Source organism: Aquarana catesbeiana, linkage group LG01 (genome assembly GCF_042186555.1).
Source record: "Aquarana catesbeiana isolate 2022-GZ linkage group LG01, ASM4218655v1, whole genome shotgun sequence".
Lineage (NCBI taxonomy): Eukaryota > Metazoa > Chordata > Amphibia > Anura > Ranidae > Aquarana > Aquarana catesbeiana.
The window spans coordinates 917240298-917258630 of NC_133324.1; positions in this window are offsets into that span (position 1 = coordinate 917240298).

Sequence of the window (18333 nt, forward strand, 5' to 3'; positions counted from 1 at the left end):
ATCACATCAGAGCCCCCCGATCACATCAGAGCCCCCCGATCACATCAGAGCCCCCCATCACAACAGAGCCCCCATCACATCAGAGCCCCATCTTTCACAGCAGAGCCCTCTCCATCACAGTAGAGCCCCCTCCATCACAGCAGAGCCCCCTCCATCACAGAAGAGCCCCTCCAAAACATCAGAGCCCTCCATCACATCAGAGCCCCCCATTACATCAGAGCCCCCTCCATCACTGCAGCGCCCCCTCCATCACATCAGAGCCCCCTCCATCACAGCAGAGCCCCCTCCATCACAGCAGAACCCCCTCCATTACAGCAGAGTCACCTCCATCACATCAGAGCACAATCCATCACAGCAGAGCCCCCTCCATCACAGCAGAACCCCCTCCATCACATCAGAGCATCCCCATCACATCAGAGCCCCCCAATCACATCAGAGCCCCCCATCACAACAGAGCCCCATCACATCAGAGCCCCATCTATTACAGCAGAGCCCCCACCATCACAGCAGAGCCCCTCCATCACAGCAGAGCCCCCTCCATCACAGCAGAGCCCCCTCCATCACAGCAGAGCCCCCATAACATCAGAGCCCCCCCCATAACATCAGAGTCCCCTCCAACACAGCAGAGCCCCCTCCATCACAGCAGAGCTCCCCCATAACATCAGGGCCCCCTCTATCCCAGCAGAGCCCCCTCCATCACAGCAGAGCCCCCTCCATCACATCAGAGCCCCCTCCATCACATCAGAGCCCCCTCCATCACATCAGAGCCCCCTCCATCACAGCAGAGTCCTCTCCATCACAGCAAAGCCCCCTCCATCACATCAGAGCCCCCTCCATCACATCAGAGCCCCCTCCATCACATCAGAGCCCCCTCCATCACAGCAGAACCCCCTCCATCACAGCAGAACCCCCTCCATCACATCAGAGCCTTCCCATCACATCAGAGCCCCCCAATCACAGCAGAGCCCCCCATCACAGCAGAGCCCCCCAATCACAGCAGAGCCCCCTCCATCACAGCAGAGTCCCCTCCATCACAGCAGAGCCCCCCCTCACAGCAGAGCCCTCTTCATGACATCAGAGCCCCATCACATCAGAGCCCCCATCACAACAGAGCCCCCCCATCACATCAGAGCCCCCATCACATCAGAGCCCCCATCACATCAGAGCCCCCATCACAGCAGAACCCCCCCATCACATCAGAGCCCCCCATCAAATCAGAGCGCCCTCCATCACCGCAGAGCCCCCCATCACATAAGAGGCCCCCATCACATCAGAGAACCCCATCACATCAGAGCCCCCTCCATTACAGTAGAGCCCCCTCCATTACAGCAGAGCCACCTCCATCACATCAGAGTACCCTCTATCACAGCAGAGCCCCCTCCATCACAGCAGAACCCCCTCCATCACATCAGAGCCTCCCCATCACATCAGAGCCCCCCATCACATCAGAGCCCCCCATCACATCAGAGCCCCCTATCACAACAGAGCCCTCCATCACATCAGAGCCTCCCCATCACATCAGAGCCCCCTCCATCACTGCAGCGCCCCCTCCATCACAGCAGAGCCTCCTCCATCACAGCAGAGCCCCCTCCATCACAGTAGAGCCCCCTCCATTACAGCAGAGTCACCTCCATCAAATCAGAGCACAATCCATCACAGCAGAGCCCCCTCCATCACAGCAGAACCCCCTCCATCACATCAGAGCCTCCCCAATCACATCAGAGCCCCCCAATCACATCAGAGCCCCCCATCACAACAGAGCCCCCATCACATCAAAGCCCCATCTTTCACAGCAGAGCCCCCTCCATCACAGTAGAACCCCCTCTATTACAGCAGAGTCACCTCCATCACATCAGAGCACAATCCATCACAACAGAGCCCCCTCCATCACAGCAGAACCCCCCCATCACATCAGAGCCTCCCCATCACATCAGAGCCCCCCAATCACATCAGAGCCCCCCATCACAACAGAGCCCCATCACATCAGAGCGCCATCTATTACAGCAGAGCCCTCTGAATCACAGTAGAGCCCCCTCCATCACAGCAGAGCCCCATCCATCACAGAAGAGCCCCTCCATTACATCAGAGCCCCCATCACATCAGAGCCGCTCCATAACATCAGAGCCCTCCATCACATCAGAGCCCCTCCATAACATCAGAGCCCTCCATCACATCAGAGCCCCCCCATTACATCAGAGCCCCCCCATTACATCAGAGCCCCCGCCATCACAGCAGAGCACCCTCAATCACATCATAGCCCCCTCAATCACATCATAGCCCCCCATCACATCAGAGCCCCCTCCATCACAGCAGAGCCCCCTCAATCACATCATAGCCGCCATCACATCAGAGCTACCTCATTCACAGCAGAGCCGCCTCCATCACAGCAGAGCCCCCACCATCACAGCAGAGCCCCCGTAACATCAGAGCCCCCTCCATCACAGCAGAGTCCTCTCCATCACATCAGAGCCCCCACCATCACAGCAGAGCCCCTCCATCACAGCAGAGCCCCCTCCATCATAGCAGAGCCCCCATAACATCAGAGCCCCTCCCATAACATCAGAGCCCCCTCCAACACAGCAGAGCCCCCTCCATCACAGCAGAGCTCCCCCATAACATCAGGGCCCCCTCTATCCCAGCAGAGCCCCCTCCATCACATTAGAGCCCCCTCCATCACAGCAGAGCCCCCTCCATCACAGCAGAGCCCCCTCAATCACATCAGAGCCCCCTCCATAACATCAGAGCCCCCTCCATCACATCAGAGCCCCCTCCATCACAGCAGAGTCCTCTCCATCACAGCAGAGCCCCCTCCATCACATCAGAGCCCCCTCCATCACATCAGAGCCCTCTCCATCACATCAGAGCCACCTCCATCACAGCGAAACCCCCTCCATCACAGCAGAGCCCCCAATCACAGCAGAGCCCACATCACAGCAGAGCCCCCCAATCACAGCAGAGCCCCCTCCATCACAGCAGAGTCCCCTACATCACAGCAGAGCCCCCCATCACAGCAGAGCCCTCTTCATGACATCAGAGCCCCATCACATCAGAGCCCCCATCACAACAGAGCCCCCCCCATCACATCAGAGCCCCCTCCATCACAGCAGAACCCCCCCATCACATCAGAGCCCCCCATCAAATCAGAGCGCCCTCCATCACCGCAGAGCCCCCCATCACATAAGAGGCCCCCATCACATCAGAGAACCCCATCACATCAGAGCCCCCTCCATTACAGCAGAGCCACCTCCATCACATCAGAGTACCCTCCATCACAGCAGAACCCCCTCCATCACATCAGAGCCTCCCCATCACATCAGAGCCCCCCATCACATCAGAGCCCCCCATCACATCAGAGCCCCCTCTATCACAGCAGAGCCCTCTCCATCACAGTAGAGCCCCCTCCATCACAGCAGAGCCACCTCCATCACAGAAGTGCCCCCTCCATCACATCAGAGCCTCCTCCATCATATCAGAGCCCCCTCCACCACATCAGAGCCCCCTCCATCACAGCAGAGCCCCCCATCGCATCAGAGCCCCCTCTATCACAGCAGAGCCCTCTCCATCACAGTAGAGCCCCCTCCATCACAGCAGAGCCACCTCCATCACAGAAGTGCCCCCTCCATCACATCAGAGCCTCCTCCATCATATCAGAGCCCCCTCCACCACATCAGAGCCCCCTCCATCACAGCAGAGCCCCCTCCATCACATCAGAGCCACCTCCATCAGAGCAGAGCCCCCTCAGTCACATCATAGCCCCCCATAACATCAGAGCCCCCTCCATCACAGCAGAGTCCTCTCCATCACATCAGAGCCCCCTCCATCACAGCAGAGCCCCCTCCATCACAGCAGAGCCCCCTCCATCACAGCAGAGCCCCCTCCATCACAGCAGAGCCCCCCATCACAGCAGACCCCCTCCATCACAGCAGAGTCCCCTCCATCACAGCAGAGCCCCCCATCACATAAGAGGCCCCCATCACATCAGAGAACCCCCATCACATAAAAGCCCCCTCCATCACAGCGGAGCCCCCTCCATCACAGTAGAGCCCCCTCCATCACAGTAGAGCCCCCTCCATCACAGTAGAGCCCCCTCCATTACAGCAGAGCCACCTCCATCACATCAGAGCACCCTCCATCACAGCAGAGCCCCCTCCATCGCAGCAGAACCCCCTCCATCACATCAGAGCCTCCCCATCACATCAGAGCCCCCATCACATCAGAGCCCCCCATCACATCAGAGCCCCCCATCACATCAGAGCCCCCCATCACAACAGAGCCCCCCATCACAACAGAGCCCCCATCACATCAGAGCCCTCTCTATCACAGCAGAGCCCTCTCCATCACAGTAGAGCCCCCCTCCATCACAGCAGAGCCCCCTCCATCACAGAAGAGCCCCCTCCATCACATCAGAGCACCCTCCATCATATCAGAGCCCCCTCCATCAGAGCAGAACCTCCTCCACCACATCAGAGCCCACATCACATCAGAGCCCCCTCCATCACATCAGAGCTCCCTCCATCCCATCAGAGCCCCCCCATCACATCAGAGCCCCCCCATCACATCAGAGCCCCCATCCCATCAGAGCCCCTATCACAACAGAGCCCCCATCACATCAGAGCCCCCTCTATCACAGCAGAGCCCTCTCCATCACAGTAGAGCCCCCTCCATCACAGCAGAGCCACCTCCATCAGAGCAGATCCCCCTCCACCACATCAGAGCCCCCTCCATCACAGCAGAGCCCCCTCCATCACATCAGAGCCACCTCCATCAGAGCAGAGCCCCCATAACATCAGAGCCCCCTCTATCACAGCAGAGCCCCCTTCATCACAGCAGAGCCCCTTCAGTCACATCATAGCCCCCCATAACATCAAAGCCCCCTCCATCACAGCAGAGTCCTCTCCATCACATCAGAGCCCCCATCACATCAGAGCCCCCCATCACATCAGAGACCCCCATCACATCAGAGACCCCCATCACAACAGAGCCCCCATCACATCAGAGCCCACTCTATCACAGCAGAGCCCTCTCCATCACAGTAGAGCCCCCTCCATCACAGCAGAGCCCCCTCCATCACAGAAGAGCCCCCTCCATCACATCAGAACACCCTCCATCATATCAGAGCCCCCTCCATCAGAGCAGAACCCCCTTCACCACATCAGAGCCCCCCATCACATCAGAGCCCGCTCCATCACAGCAGAGCCACCTCCATCACATCAGAGCCCCCTCCATCACAGCAGAGCCACCTCCATCACAGCAGAGCCACCTCCATCACATCAGAGCCCCCTCCATCACATCAGAGCCCCCTCCATCACATCAGAGCCCCCATCCCATCAGAGCCCCCTATCACAACAGAGCCCCCATCACATCAGAGCCCCCTCTATCACAGCAGAGCCCTCTCCATCACAGTACAGCCCCCTCCATCACAGCAGAGCCACCTCCATCACAGAAGAGCCCCCTCCATCAGAGCAGAGCCACCTCCATCAGAGCAGAGCCCCCATTACATCAGAGCCCCCTCTATCACAGCAGAGCCCCTTCAGTCACATCATAGCCCCCCATAACATCAGAGGCCCCTCCATCACAGAAGAGTCCTCTCCATCACATCAGAGCCCCCTCCATCACATCAGAGCCCTGCCATTACATCAGAGCCCCCTACATCACAGCAGAGCCCCCTCCACCACAGCAGACCCCCCTCCATCACAGCAGAGCCCCCATCACAGCAGACCCCCTCCATCACAACAGAGTCCCCTCCATCACAGCAGAGCCCCCATCACATCAGAGAACCCCCATCACATCAGAGCCCCCTCCATCACAGCAGAGCCCCCTCCATCACAGTAGAGCCCCCTCCATTACAGCAGAGCCACCTCCATCACATCAGAGCCCCCTCCATCAGAGCAGAACCCCCTCCACCACATCAGAGCCCCCATCACATCAGAGCCCCCTCCATCACAGCAGGGCCCCCTCCATCACATCAGAGCCCCCTCCATCACAGCAGAGCCCCCTCCATCACAGCAGAGCCCCCCATCACAGCAGACCCCCTCCATTACAGCAGAGTCCCCTCCATCACATCAGAGCCCCCTCTATCACATCAACGCCCCCTCCATCACAGCAGAGCCACCTCCATCAGAGCAGAGCCCCCATAACATCAGAGCCCCCTCTATCACAGCAGAGCCCCCTTCATCACAGCAGATCCCCCTCCACCACAGCAGACCCCCCTCCATCACAGCAGAGCCCCCATCACAGCAGACCCCCTCCATCACAACAGAGTCCCCTCCATCACAGCAGAGCCCCCATCACATCAGAGAACCCCCATCACATCAGAGCCCCCTCCATCACAGCAGAGCCCCCTCCATCACAGTAGAGCCCCCTCCATTACAGCAGAGCCCCCTCCATCACATCAGAGCCCCCTCCATCAGAGCAGAACCCCCTCCACCACATCAGAGCCCCCATCACATCAGAGCCCCCTCCATCACAGCAGGGCCCCCTCCATCACATCAGAGCCCCCTCCATCACAGCAGAGCCCCCTCCATCACAGCAGAGCCCCCCATCACAGCAGACCCCCTCCATCACAGCAGAGTCCCCTCCATCACATCAGAGCCCCCTCTATCACATCAACGCCCCCTCCATCACAGCAGAGCCACCTCCATCAGAGCAGAGCCACCATAACATCAGAGCCCCCTCTATCACAGCAGAGCCCCCTTCATCACAGCAGAGCCCCTTCAGTCACATCATAGCCCCCCATAACATCAGAGCCCCCTCCATCACAGCAGAGTCCTCTCCACCACATCAGAGCCCCCTCCATCATAGCAGAGCCCCCTCCATCACATCAGAGCCACCTCCATCAGTGCAGAGTCCCCATTACATCAGAGCCCCCTCTATCACAGCAGAGCCCCCTTCATCACAGCAGAGCCCCTTCAGTCACATCATAGCCCCCCATAACATCAGAGCCCCCTCCATCACAGCAGAGTCCTCTCAGTCACATCAGAGCCCCCTCCATCACATCAGAGCCCTGCCATTACATCAGAGCCCTGCCATTACATCACAGCAGAGCCCCCTCCATCACAGCAGAGCCCCCATCACAGCAGACCCCCTCCATCACAACAGAGTCCCCTCCATCACAGCAGAGCCCCCCATCACATCAGAGAACCCCCATCACATCAGAGCCCCCTCCATCACAGCAGAGCCCCCTCCATCACAGTAGAGCCCCCTCCATTACAGTAGAGCCACCTCCATCACATCAAAGCCCCCTCCATCAGAGCAGAACCCCCTCCACCACATCAGAGCCCCCCATCACATCAGAGCCCCCTCCATCACAGCAGGGCCCCCTCAATCACAGCAGAGCCCCCTCAATCACAGCAGAGCCCCCTCCATCACAGCAGACCCCCTCCATCACAGCAGAGTCCCCTCCATCACATCAGAGCCCCCCCATCACAGCAGAGCCCCCTCCATCACAGCAGAGCCCCCCCATAACATCAGAGCCCCCTCCATCACATCAGAGCCACCTCCATCAGAGCAGAGCCCCCATAACATCAGAGCCCCCTCTATCACAGCAGAGCCCCCTTCATCACAGCAGAGCCCCTTCAGTCACATCATAGCCCCCCATAACATCAGAGCCCCCTCCATCACATCAGAGCCCTGCCATCACATCAGAGCCCCCTACATCACAACAGAGCCCCCTCCATCACAGCAGAGCCCCCATCACAGCAGACCCCCTCCATCACAGCAGAGATTCCTTCCATCACAGCAGAGCCCCCCATCACATAAGAGGCCCCCATCACATCAGAGAACCCCCATCACATCAGAGCCCCCTCCATCACAGCAGAGCCCCCTCCATCACATCAGAGCCACCTCCATCAGAGCAGAGCCCCCATAACATCAGAGCCCCCTCTATCACAGCAGAGCCCCCTTCATCACAGCAGAGCCCCTTCAGTCACATCATAGCCCCCCATAACATCAAAGCCCCCTCCATCACAGCAGAGTTCTCACCATCACATCAGAGCCCCCAACACATCAGAGCCCCCCATCACATCAGAGACCCCCATCACAACAGAGCCCCCATCACAACAGAGCCCCCATCACAACAGAGCCCCCATCACATCAGAGCCCACTCTATCACAGCAGAGCCCTCTCCATCACAGTAGAGCCCCCTCCATCACAGCAGAGCCCTCTCCATCACAGTAGAGCCCCCTCCATCACAGCAGAGCCCTCTCCATCACAGTAGAGCCCCCTCCATCACAGCAGAGCCCCCTCCATCACAGAAGAGCCCCCTCCATTTACATCAGAACACCCTCCATCATATCAGAGCCCCCTCCATCAGAGCAGAACCCCCTTCACCACATCAGAGCCCCCCATCACATCAGAGCCCGCTCCATCACAGCAGAGCCACCTCCATCACATCAGAGCCCCCTCCATCACAGCAGAGCCACCTCCATCACATCAGAGCCCCCTCCATCACATCAGAGCCCCCTCCATCACATCAGAGCCCCCTCCATCACATCAGAGCCCCCTCCATCTTATCAGAGCCCCCATCCCATCAGAGCCCCCTATCACATCAGAGCCCCCTCTATCACAGCAGAGCCCTCTCCATCACAGTACAGCCCCCTCCATCACAGCAGAGCCACCTCCATCACAGAAGAGCCCCCTCCATCAGAGCAGAGCCACCTCCATCAGAGCAGAGCCACCTCCATCAGAGCAGAGCCCCCATTACATCAGAGCCCCCTCTATCACAGCAGAGCCCCTTCAGTCACATCATAGCCCCCCATAACATCAGAGGCCCCTCCATCACAGAAGAGTCCTCTCCATCACATCAGAGCCCCCTCCATCACATCAGAGCCCTGCCATTACATCAGAGCCCCCTACATCACAACAGAGCCCCCTCCACCACAGCAGACCCCCCTCCATCACAGCAGAGCCCCCATCACATCAGAGAACCCCCATCACATCAGAGCCCCCTCCATCACAGCAGAGCCCCCTCCATCACAGTAGAGCCCCCTCCATTACAGCAGAGCCACCTCCATCACATCAGAGCCCCCTCCATCAGAGCAGAACCCCCTCCACCACATCAGAGCCCCCATCACATCAGAGCCCCCTCCATCACAGCAGGGCCCCCTCCATCACATCAGAGCCCCCTCCATCACAGCAGAGCCCCCCCCATCACAGCAGAGCCCCCATCACAGCAGACCCCCTCCATCACAGCAGAGTCCCCTCCATCACATCAGAGCCCCCTCTATCACATCAACGCCCCCTCCATCACAGCAGAGCCACCTCCATCAGAGCAGAGCCCCCATAACATCAGAGCCCCCTCTATCACAGCAGAGCCCCCTTCATCACAGCAGAGCCCCTTCAGTCACATCATAGCCCCCCATAACATCAGAGCCCCCTCCATCACAGCAGAGTCCTCTCCACCACATCAGAGCCCCCTCCATCATAGCAGAGCCCCCTCCATCACATCAGAGCCACCTCCATCAGAGCAGAGTCCCCATTACATCAGAGCCCCCTCTATCACAGCAGAGCCCCCTTCATCACAGCAGAGCCCTGCCATTACATCAGAGCCCCCTACATCACAGCAGAGCCCCCTCCATCACAGCAGAGCCCCCATCACAGCAGAGCCCCCCATCACATTAGAGAACCCCCATCACATCAGAGCCCCCTCCATCACAGCAGAGCCCCCTCCATCACAGCAGAGCCCCCTCCATTACAGTAGAGCCACCTCCATCACATCAGAGCCCCCTCCATCAGAGCAGAACCCCCTCCACCACATCAGAGCACCCATCACATCAGAGCCCCCTCCATCACAGCAGAGCCCCCTCCATCACAGCAGAGCCCCCTCCATCACAGCAGAGCCCCCTCCATCACAGCAGAGCCCCCTCCATCACATCAGAGCCCCCTCCATCACATCAGAGTCCCCTCCATCACATCAGAGTCCCCTCCATCACATCAGAGCCCCCTCCATCACATCAGAGCCCCCTCCATCACAGAAGAGCCCCCCATAACATCAGAGCCCTGTCCAACACAGCAGAGCCCCCTCCATCACATCAGAGCCCCCTCCATCATAGCAGAGCTCCCTCCATCACAGCAGAGCCCCCCATAACATCAGAGCCCTGTCCAACACAGCAGAGCCCCCTCCATCACATCAGAGCCCCCTCCATCACAGCAGAGCTCCCTCCATCACAGCAGAGTCCCCTCCATCACAGCAGAGTCCCCTCCATCACAGCAGAGCCCTCTCCATCACAGCAGTGCCCCCTCCATCACAGCAGAGCCCCCTCAATCACATCATAGCCCCCCATAACATCAGAGCCCCCTCCATCACAGCAGAGTCCTCTCCATCACATCAGAGCCCCCTCCATCACATCAGAGCCCTGCCATCACATCTGAGCCCCCTCTATCGCAGCAGAGCCCCCTCCATCACAGCAGAGCCCCCCATCACAGCAGACCCCCTCCATCACAGCAGAGTCCCCTCCATCACATCAGAGCCCCCTCCATCACAGCAGAGCCCCCCATAACATCAGAGCCCCCTCCATCACAGCAGATCTCCCTCCATCACATCAGAGCCCCCATCACATCCGCGCCCCCTCCATCACATCAGAGCCCCCTTCATCACAGCAGAGCCCCCTCCATCACAGCAGAGTCCTCTCCATCACAGCAGAGCCCCCCCATCACAGCAGACCCCCTCCATCACAGCAGAGTCCCCTCCATCACATCAGAGCCCCCTCCATCACAGCAGAGCCCCCCATAACATCAGAGCCCCCTCCATCACAGCAGATCTCCCTCCATCACATCAGAGCCCCCATCACATCCGCGCCCCCTCCATCACATCAGAGCCCCCTTCATCACAGCAGAGCCCCCTCCATCACAGCAGAGTCCCCTCCATCACAGCAGAGCCCCCTCCATCACATCAGAGCTCCCTCTATCACACCAGAGCCCCCTCCATCACACCAGAGCCCCCTCCATCACACCAGAGCCCCCTCCATCACATCAGAGCCCCCTCCATCACAGCAGAGCACCCTCCATCGCAGCAGAGCGCCCTCCATCACAGCAGAGCACCCTCCATCACATCAGAGCCCCCTCCATCACAGCAGAGCCCCCCATAACATCAGAGCCCCCATCACATCAGAGCCCCCTCCATCATATCAGAGCCCCCTCCATCACAGAAGAGCCCCCCATCACATCAGAGTCCCCCTCCATCACAGCCCCTCTCAACATCAGTCTCCATTTCAGGTTTGTGGGAGGAGGGGGCCCCTCAGGATGTGTTAGGAACGTTTACATTACAAAACTTTTCTGACTGTTTCTGTTGTGTCTGTGCTGGCAGACTAGATGCAGTGTCAGTGTGCCTGTTCTAATCTGTTCCCACATGAGAGAACTCTCCTGCACAGCAGCGTGTGTCTTACCTCAGAAGCTCCTGTCCCGGGCAGGGCTGGTGCAAGGATTTTTGACACCCTAGGCGAAACCTAATTTTGCCGCCCCCCTTGGCTCCACCCCTGACTCCACCCCCTTTGGCCCACTTATGGATACCCCAAATTTTTAATGAAGTGCCCATCAAATGCAGCCTTACCAGTGCCCATCAATGCAGCCTACCTGCGCCCATCAATGCAGCCTACCTGCGCCTATCAATGCAGCCTACCAGTGCCCATCGATGCAGCCTACCAGTGCCCATCGATGCAGCCTACCAGTGCCCATAAATGAATGTTTGCTTGCTTCCATTCATTAAGGAGTCAGGACACAGACGCAGTCCTCCGCCACCACTGCGCCTCTGACACTATGTGCGAACGGAGCGGCGACTGCCTGCTGATGCTGAACCTTAGTTGCTTGCTGCAGAGAGAAGAGAGTAGGAACACGAGTGGCTGGGTGCCCTAGCAGCAGTGCGCCCTATGTGGCTGTCTAGTTTGCCTAGTGATAGCAAACTATTTTGCTCTATTTAGCCACAGGGTGCCATAGAGTCCAGAACCATGGTCCATTCCTATGGTTCCCAGCCCCTGAAAATGCCTCTGGCGGTATGCCTACCATGACAAGTGAAGCCTGGACCTATACAGAGGCCAGCAACTTGAAAAATTAGGACAGGTTCATCCTGTTATCAGACCGCTACTGTAGACTTATAGCAAGTTTGAGAATAATATCTCTATTACTTGCAGTAAACTTATTAGTGCCCCCTGAAAAGTATTTGTTTTTACATCAGAGCTATCAGGAAACAGGGACTTGTGTCTGACTTTTTGCAGGCCAGTCAAGTTCCTCCATCCCAAACTCGCTCATCCATGTCTTTATGGACCTTGCTTTGTGCACTAGTGCGCAGTCATGTTGGAACAGGAAGGGGCCATCCCCCAAACTGTTCCCACAAAGTTGGGACCATGAAATAGTCCAAAATGCCTTGGTATGCTGACGCTTTAAGAGTTCCCTTCACTGGAACTAAGGGGCCAAGCCCAACACCTGAAAAGAAAACCCACACCATAATCCCGCCTCCACCAAATGATTTGGACCAGTGCACATAGCAAGGCCTATAAAGACATGGATGAGCAAGTTTGGGGCGGAGGAACTTGACTAGCCTGCACAAAGTCCTGACCTCAACCCGACAGAACACTTTTTGGATGAATTAGAGCGTAGACTGCGAGCCAGAATGTCTCATCCAACATGAGTGCCTGATCTCGCAAATGGGCTTCTGGAAGAATGGTCAAACATTCCCATAGACACACTCCTAAACCTTGTGGACTGCCTTCCCAGAAGAGTTGAAGCTGTTATAGCTGAAAAGGGTGGGCCAACTCAATATTAAACCCTACGTACTAAGACTGGGACAGGCGTTTCAATACTTTTGACAATATAGTATATATATATATATATATATATATATATATATATATATATATATATATATATATATATATATATAAGGTATCATGCCATTGTTCCCTGTCCATTTACAAAACTCTGTGTATTATTTTCCCAGAAGCACCGTGTTCTATGTGCGGGCAGGGCCTACTTGTCTTGCATGTAGAGGTACCTTTCACGCAGAGCGCGCTCATGAATTCCCGGTACCAGATGGAGACTGCGGTCATGTGAAGAATCGAACATTAAGTTAGTTCCTCAACTTAGAATTTGGCCTTCACAGCCTTCCTCCAGTGGGAACAAAATCTGGGTTGCTTGCCAATACTCGGCCCACCAATGGCAAAAAGCCCTAGAGTTTACATACAAAGCTACAACCTGTAATGCACTTTGGGAATTAACCAAACAGATTGTTCAACGTAGATATCTGATCCCCTACAAGAGTATCCAAATTCAATTCATACCCCCCTGAGTGTTGGAGGAAATGTGGTGCTACCAGCACTTTATTACACATTCTCTTTCACTGCCCAGCCATAGTGCCATATTGGCATGCATTGGTCGCCCGTCCATTATGGGTGCCCGGTCTCCGGCCCCTCTCTCCACGCTACATCCCTGTATGCAATGGATAGATTCATGCATAGCATGAATCTATCCACAGCCACTGCGGCCACCTCCTAATCATGCGTTCGGCCCTTTCAGGGCCCCGGGCGCATGGATTACAGCATCCAGAGTTTAGAGGCTCTAATAGACTTCAAAATAAGGTGGTCTCGGGTGGCAGAGAATGCGCTCCGATCCCACCCAGGTCCTCAATCCGGCCAGTCAGAAGCAGGTGTGAGACCCGTTTTCCGATTGGCCAAAAAGAGAAGACTACTGATTGGCCCCTGAGGAGGAAGGGAACGAAAGCTGCCGTGATGACCCATGGAGAGCAGGAGAACGAGAGGCAGCAGAGCAGGGGAAGCTGCTGGTGATGGGGTAAGTGCTACCGACTGACCGTGGGGGGGTGTGGCGGCATACTGTTTGTGGCCCCCGCAAAAGAATTTTCCACCGGCCGCCACTGTTGGCATACATTATATAAAATTATCGAACAAATGACCAATTTACATGTTACACCCTTGCCTGACCTAGCATTACTAAATCTCTCCATTGAGGATATCCCCAGACAACGTCACAAAGTGATAACCTGTGTTCTATTAGCTGGCAGAACAAACATTACTAAACTTTGGAAATCATTCATTTTACCTAATATCCCAGAAGTAAATAAAACGGTTCAGAACCACTACACTTATGAGCTTCTCCTAGCAAAAGACCGTAAAGCATACATCAATCTAAAACAATCATGGGAAACATGGGATGGCTGGTATCAAGCTTATTCCAACCCGTGACAATCTCACCGTCACTAGCAAGAATATGCATGTTCCTCATCCCATATACCACCCACCCCATCTCTTTCTTCCCCCCAACCTCTTCAACACACAAAAAGTATACCCCGTTATCATCTTTTTTCCACAAGATAACATCCCCCTCACAGTACCACCTGTGCTATTCGCTATGCTGATGTACTTTTTGAATTCACACAACATACCTTAGATTAACACTGTTGATGTTACTCTGTTGTCACTTTATATCTGGTTGTGTATATTTATAATATGTTATGGCTTTACCTCATGACGTTGTCTTGACAAAGATTCTTGTATATCTCTATGATATTGGGGCACTATGTTATGATATGTACCCACCTGGTTCCTCCTGTACCCCTTTCTGTGTATTTTCCTTTGAATTACAATCAATAAAATTTTATTGAACAGAAATGAGCCTTTGAAATGTGCAGTAGTAAAACATGCATAAACACAATAACTTTAGCAGATGTTGCATTAGGAGGGACGTGCTGAGCCTGCGTCCACTCCACCAGTCCAGCATACCTCTGTTACCTCCAGTAACTTAATGGGGTCCCGCCAAGTGCATATGGCGGACCTCGTGCCTGCTTATTAACTACCTCCTTCCCGTATCTCCTGACCAGGCCATAGATTTTGCGGGTTCAGATCCAGTTGCTATTGGATATTGACCACCATGGAGGGAGCCAGGCAACACCTCCTTGCTACCAGAGGACCTGTCACCTTACCAGGTATCACGCCTAACAACTGTTTACTTGGTGTCTCAAACTTGTTTACTTTTAGCAATTAAACTGCTTCATTGTCTTGCTGAGTTAACTCTTTTTTAGTGCTGTTACTTCATACCCAGTGTGTGCCTCATCCCTTTCATGCCTAAGCCTATTTCTGACATTTGTTGCTTAGAAGTTAAAATCCGTATTTTTTGCTAGAAAATTACTTAGAACCCCCAAACATTAAATATACATATATATATATATATATATATATATATATATATATATATATATATATATATATATATATTTTAGAAGAGAATCTAGAGAATAAAATGGCGATTGTTGCAATATTTTATGTCACACTGTATTTGCGTAGCGGTCTTTCAAACGCAATTTTTTTTTAGGAAAAAAGACACTTTCATGAACTAAAAAAAAACTAAACAGTAAAGTTAGCCCAATTTTTTTGTAAAATGTGAAATAATGTGAAATATGATGTTACGCCGAGTAAATAGATACCTAACATGTCATGCTTTGACTTGCAGTGCACTTGTAGTGCAAAGTGGATTTGCCTTTAGTAAATAAACCCCTATGAGTTAACTCCAAGGAGCTGCATGACATCTCCTGGGCTTATCGCTATTATTTATATCTGACAGGTTTATTGCTCTACTGGGAATTACGCTCAAGACATTCTGGCTGTGAGACAGGAGAAATGCACACAGTGCAGTTATGTAACCCTCCCTTCTTCTGCCCATTCACAGAAGCCTTTGTATTTTGTGAATGTGTTCACATAATGGAAAGGTTTCTGTGATTGGGCAAGAGGAAGGGAGGGGCGGGCATAGTACCTGCAGCAACTCTCCTGTTCATGATTCATAGCTCAGAAGGATCAGCATCGGGCTATCAGAATTACAGGGATAGCTGTTTTCTGGGGATACTATAAAGCTGTCAGATATAAATAATAGAGCTAAGCCCAGGAGGTGTCACGCACCTCCCTAGACTTAACTCATAATGTGCCTTCATTTTGTTTTTTTTATAAATGTAGTGTCACCCCCGTAGGAGCCACTTGTTGACTTGGGTTCTGTGTTCTGCCTTCCAACCCCAAGAACAGTCTCAGCCCCTCTGGCACACCTGGTTGAACTCTCCTTTATTATCACTCAAAGATACAATAGTAAGACACCAGACTGCAATATGTACAGTTTCACCTTTACTGATCAGCTCTGTAATAGACAAGATAGAGATCCTTCAGCACAGATAGTGACCTGGAGCAATTGTATGATATTACATCTAGACACAGGGATAAGCATGCAATGGGGGTTATTTACGAAAGGCAAATCCACTTTGCACTACAAGTGCACTTGGAAGTGCAGTCGCTGTAAATCTGAGGGGGACTTGCAAGGAAAATAAAAAACAGCATTTTAGCTTGCACATGATTGGATGATAAAATCAGCAGAGCTTCCCCTCATTTCAGATCTTCCCCTCAGATCTACAGCAACTGCACTTCCAAGTGCACTTTCAGTGCACTTCCAAGTGCACTTGCAGTGCACTTGTAGTGCAGAGTGGATTTGCCTTTTGTAAATAACCCCCAATGTACTTAAAGTGATACTAAAGGATTGTTTTTTATTTTTTTAAAATAACAAACATGTCATACTTACCTCCACTGTGCATCTCATTTTGCACAGAGTGGCCCTGAACATCCATTTCTGGGGTCCTTCGGTCTCTCTTGCAGCTCCTTCCCACATTACATAACCCCCTTGGAGAAGTGCTCTCCCAAGAGGGTTACCTTGCGGACGCACTCCCGAGTCCAGCATTCGGCATCCATAGAGGCCGAATGCAGGACTCGGCCCCGCTCCCCCAACGCCCGCTTCATTGGATTTGATTGACAGCAGCAGGAGCCAGTGGCTGCTCTGCTATAAATCTATCCAACCAAGAGCTGGGAACCCATGGAGAGAGAGGCGGCGGGGACATGCCGACGGAAATTCGGGGCTCAGGTAAGTAAAATGGGGGGCTGGTGACTGCAAGGTGTTTTTTCAACTTAATGTATAGGATGCATTAAGGTGAAAAAACATGAGCCTTTACAACCCCTTTAAATCTTGGTATATCTATACTCAGGTATCTCAAGATGACCCAGATATGAAAGGAAGAGAATAGTACTTTGCGTGACAATCCCCTTCCCTTAAGTCCTGAGACCATTGACAAACTCTAATACACAGTACAATAGATGGCAACATACAAAATCAAATTCTGTACCTCTTACTTCTGTATAAGGGTTTCCCTCCTTTGCTAAACCAATGTTTTGCACTGAGTCCCTCTCAAATTATGGCAGCAAGGATTCAAGAGTCCTGTAGTTGGTAACATCCAGTATCTTCAACAGGCAAACTCCTCTGAGAGAGAGTGTACACTCAGCGACCCAGGTGGACTGATGTGCAATGTCTTCTGTTTAAGCTTAAACAATGGGGTTAGAGAGGTAATAGTTTTGCTGGTTGTTTTTCTGCAGAAGCAGGCTTAGGGTGGGCTTCTGCCCTCTCACCAATTCTGGCAACCCCACGATCTCTGGACAGGATATCCTCACTTTCCTGGTTGAACTCTGGTTGAACTCTTCAAAGATGGACTTGAAGAAGGCCTGATCTGACAGGGAAGGGCCCGAGGATATCTGTACGGACACTAGCGCAGTGGACGAAACACCCATGGCAATGAGTCTGTGTCTGACTCTGGAGTTATTTAGGGAGGCAATACCACTGTCTTGACCACGATGCCTCTTGACTTCCTCTTGACTTCCGCTTCTGGATCACACCCCCAGCCACCTCGTTCCTTCCTTTTGTAATCCCCCTCGTGGTGAGTCCTTCCTCCAGCCTGTTTTTTTCTTCTCCCCATGCATGTTGGGGACTGTATTTTTTCCTTCCTTAGGTTGCATGGGGTAACTCGACACAGTGACTACACGTCCCCAGATACCTTGCTTTCTCCCATTTCTGATCGGTCCTTGCTTTGGCCATTTGGGAGCGAGTATCATCAGCTTATTACACAGACACCACTGCCTGTTTGTCCTCTCCAATGACAGTTGCGGCTGGCAGCTGAGGTTAAAAGTTAGCACCCGCTATACAAAAGAGCTGAATTCCTGGAAGTCAGCTTTTAGGCCTGGTTCACACCTATACATTTTATAGTGCGTTTTCCATTTTGTAGAAACACACTACAGTCCATTTAACATGGTTTCTTATGAGTCTTGTTCACAACTGTGCATTTTATGGAATGGGCCAGGGACTTTTTTCTGGTTTTTGGTTCCATAGACTTCAATGGATCAAAAACGTGAATTGAAAAACGCAAAATGCACCTGGAATATGCAAACTGCAACCTGCATAGGTGTGAACCTAAGGCCTAAGTTTTATGTTACAGCAACTATGTCGGGTGTGCAAATCAGGTAGAAGCACTAGAGA